The sequence below is a fragment of the Empidonax traillii genome, unplaced genomic scaffold, assembly GCF_003031625.1.
Source record: "Empidonax traillii isolate 1590-97213 ecotype Southwest subspecies unplaced genomic scaffold, ASM303162v1 scaffold1548:size177740, whole genome shotgun sequence".
Taxonomy (NCBI): domain Eukaryota; kingdom Metazoa; phylum Chordata; class Aves; order Passeriformes; family Tyrannidae; genus Empidonax; species Empidonax traillii.
Window position 1 is genome coordinate 171,898 of NW_020956741.1, and position 4,720 is coordinate 176,617.

Here is a 4,720-nt window from a genome sequence, read left to right on the forward strand (position 1 = left end):
AGGAAAAAAGGAAAAAAGGAAAAAAAAGAAAAAAAGAAAAAAGAAAAAAAGAAAAAAAAAAAGAAAAAAAAGAAAAAAGCTTTAAAGCATAAATGGGGATGTTGCATTTATTTCAGAGAAAGCATAAATGGGGATCCTGCATTTATTTCAGAGAAAGCTTATGCTCTCACAGGTGCTAGAAGCCATAAGCAGCATCTGTGCCTTCCACTCATAACATACCCTCTCTCACTTATTTCAAAATATTCATGCACTGCATTTCAAAATGTTGCTGCAAAGTGGTTACATATCAGGAACACTGAGGTCTCAAACAGCAGAGCAGGTGACAGTAGCAGTACAAAGTAGTTCTTCAGTTTTTACCAGCTGCTCCCCAGTGACCTGGGAAATGCAGGTTTTTGCTGCAGTAATTGGTCAGCACTACTCCTGAATAATGCACAGCTTCTTCATCTTGAAATTGTGTTTCCTTCTCACAAAGCTGTTGTTGACCAACACAAGCAACTCCTGACATAGTAAGTTACGGTCAGCAAGAACTCACAGATGAGAATATATGGTTGTAACTGTACAAGAGGCGCTTGAATCATTCAGCCACCTCACTCTACCTTCCAGCAGCAAGTGCTGCTCACACCAGTGCAACAGAAAGAACCATCCCAGCACTGCCACAATCGCTGCAGTGTCACCTGGCTGCAGAGTGCACTGGCTTGCAGAAAGTAGGTGTTTGGCACCCTCTAGGGAGTAGTACACGAAAGACCAATTCACAAGTGCTGTTTCCGGTCTTTACCTGCTGAAAATGGAAACCATCACACACAGACACGGAGGGGAAAAAAAAAAAAAGTCAGATAACCACAGAAATATGACTACATATGCCAATGCTGCCTTTGTCTTCTCGATATTTCTTTGCTCTTCCATGTTGATCTTTGGTGGAAAAAATGACACCGAAGTTGTGTGGAGGACTCTGATTTACTACCACACTGCACGTGGCCAAAATACTGAGGTTTTCCCCATTAGATCCCACAGCAGTTTACTGATAGCATCAACAAATTGCAGCCACTTGACAAATAAGGACACAGAGGCAAAATGATAAAAAAGACTGGCGAAAGGATTTCCAACAGGCTACTGACAGAAGCTAGTCCAGAATCCCACACCTCTGGAGCTTCAACCCCCTAAAGGGGTTTCTCAGAATACTCTCTTGACACAAAAAGTGAAATGAATTTATAACTTGCATGAAAATAGTTTCCAACTTCTTATTTCCAAGTCAGGGGAGGCACACTGCCAGTTTTCAAGTAATTCTTCACTTTGGCAGGTAGTTTTGCACAATTTCAGCCTCTGTGAGATCAATAGGAGTATTCTTAGATTAAGTGGAATGGGAGAACTGCAGACCACAAATGGTGATGAAAACCTCCTTATTTCAGTGCACTTCAGTGGCTTCTGGACCCAGCACACAAAATGCCAAAGAGCAGCTAAGAGCATTGTTGTGGTTTCCTTAAACATGTAACGGGAAAAATAAATATTTGACTTCAAACCAGAACAAATAACTACTTAACTTACAAAGCAAATGTTTGTTTGTTTTAAAAAAGAACTTTTATTATTAAGTAAAACTGGTGGTGAATTAATTGGAGCTACCAAAATTCATCCTTTCTCTGCCACATGGTTAAATAAAAACATAATGCATTGAGATAAACTCTGTGAAGAATTTTCACCATAAGTTACAACTCTGGCTTAGCCGAAACTCTGAAGCAAAGATTTTGCAAATAAACCACTGCAGAAAAAATAGCCACCACTCCACTGGTTCTCAAAAAGAACTAGTAGCAAATTATTACCTTCTTTCAGAAAGATCCACATTCAACTAGCACATAACCTCTCAAACAGCATTATCAGCAGCTGATCCTGTTTCCAGGCAATTTCTGTTCCACTAACCCAATGGGAGAGAGTCTGAAAACCAAAACTGGCATAGAGAAAAAAACTAATGAGGTTTTAAGAGCAAGATGTGGGTTTGGATGAGGTGCTGTTTGTACAGCAATGTTCTCTACGTTAAACGATCTGAACAGCCCATTGGTTTAATAAAATACCAATTCCTCAAAATAAAATCAAGAGCCTAAGAAAATACTGAAAAACTCTCCCTCACATCCACAGACTTTGGCCAAGAGCCACAGAAACCTGTATGGCTGACACCTCATCTTCTGGATGTAGAACCTATTCTCTACTTCTGTAGCAGCCACAGCTTGCCATAATCCAAAACTAGTATTTCTGTTCAAATACACGCTAAAAATACGAAGCAAGAACCAATACAGAGACCCTGTAGTTGCTCGCAGAAATGCCACCTAAATCTGGAGTAAAGCAGAATTTTAGAACTGTGATGTCTTGTTAGAAAATGTATTTCTTATCAAATTTGCCTCCACTCCAAATCAATGACATCTTGCTACTTATAACCCAATTGAGAACAGATAACAAAAAACAGAACTGCTCCATAACCAAACCACTTTCAGCCTCTGACTCCTTGAAAAAACACCTCTTTTTCAGGCCACATGAGAGCCTGCAAAGGAAGGCATCTCTTGGTCCACTCCTATCTACTCATAAACTCCTTGAGTTTTAAAACAACTAACTTGAGTAGTAAAAAATGGACGTGTCTTAACATTTGAGGTAGGAATTTAAATGAGATAAATGAATTTTTTCTTTTAATGTTTTTAATACTGTTTTACAGAGAAATATTTCAGTGGTATACCATCAAGAAAGAGTGGAATCAGGCACTAAATGAATGAGTCAGACTTCATACACAAATCTTAACAGCTAACACAAGACAGGTATAAATTCAGGCTGTACCAGATAAGGTAGAGAAGCAGGACTGTACTGATTGCAAATGAACACAAGGTAAAAATATTTTGAGAAGTGAAGTGTGGCACTCAGTGGGAGCCTGGATGGCACACATTGAGGAATGGCCATCCAGGCTCTATGGAAAGACATAGAGGACACAAGACCTCACTCGACTCTTTCCTTCACTGGGACCCTGAAGTCATCACACACAGAATTTCAGCAGCTTTGCAGATCTGAGGTCTCAGTCTCAACCTGGAATTGCAATAACTTTTTCCCCAGCACATGACTGTGTTTTATGCAGAGAGTTAACTTTGATGGCATCTTCACCTAAGCCACAGCCTTCCAGCACAGTCGCCCATTCTTTATTATGTCAGCTTTTAGAATAACTACCTGGGAGCCAAGTACATTTTTTATTTGTCTGCATTAAAAATAAAAGCAAACCACAACCCACAATTTTTTTTTCCCTGTATATGAAGTCAAGTCAGACAGGGTTCATTGGCTCATCTTCTTGCCTCCTACTTTTGATATTCTTTATCTCTCTCCTTTCTTCTCTCCCTTAGAAGACAGACTGACAGGACAAGAGTAGTCTCCAGCACCTTCTGCCTCCAAGTCAGACTACCCATCTGATAGAGATCTGCAGCAATTCCCATCTGGCTCTGCACATGCTGTTCACAGAAGGTTTTTGGATTTCCAAGCCAAGAAAGTCCTTTCCAAACTCCCTCACAAAAATGATGGGCTGTCCCAGGGAGCCAGGAGCTTAGCTGCCTAAAGCATTCCAAAATAATTTAATAAATCTTTAATTCAAAACATCAAATGCCTTGAAGATAAGAATTTCTGCTGCAAGCTGGGCATTCAACAGGTGAAAATAAAGGAGGAAGCGCTGAAAGCAGAGACCAGTGCCAAAACAATCATCAACTACCGATATGACACCACCATAAGCTGAGCTCAGTGTAGTCCTGGCCATAATGCAAGGGCGTCATAGAGACTGTGGGATCTCCATCCTTGGAGAGTCTAAACATGTAAATGGACAGGGGGCAGAGCAATCATCTCTCTCTGGAATTTCTTGGGACAGGGAGCTGGACTTGACAACCTCTGTAAGCTCCTTTCAAACGAAGTTATTCCGTGAGTGTGTGAGAACACGGCTCATTCACCCAAACAAACCCAGCCCAAATTTGTGCCCTGCCCGGGAGAGCCCCAAACACAACCGAAGCAGAAGAGCCACTTAAACCAAAGGCTGACACAAAGACCAGAGCAAGGGACAACGAACTGGCTATTTAGGCCGTACAATTTCACTTCACAGAAGGCTCCGTTTCTAACCTAACACAGGAATGAACAAAAGAGGCTCCCAATCAGACTTCTTTCAACTCTAAGTCAGCTGTGTAATTCCTGCTTATTATTTCAAGGCAATTTCACTTTGAGGCATATGCAAAGAGTTCAGCCAGAAGCAAGGAACCAAAAGGAACAATCTCATTCAATTTCCGAGCATAAGCTTCTACAGCTGCAGGATGGAAAATTAGGCACAAAGCGTGGATAAAGTAAGAAAGGAAACGCAGAGTAAAATTTGTACGTACAGGGGCCAGCAAAAACTGTGTTGTCTCAGGTGCTGCTCTCCCATCATCCCACTCCCCCAAATAGAGAAGATGCAGATGTATCCTTTTATGTGTCAGAAAAGATCTCATGGGAAGAAAACGGATTATTTCCACTAGCAGCATAATAATGTGGCTTCAGATTATTTTTTTCTTTTCTTATCAGTGCCAAGAATCCAGTGGCATTTTTCTCCAAAATAAAGAAGCTAAGAGTCTGAAAGTTTTTCAGGCTATAAATATTACAGAAGTGCCTTGAGTTTTTTGTTTGTTTGTTTACACATTGCTCAGAGAAAACCCCACCCAAACCTGACAGGTCCAAGCCAAGCAGC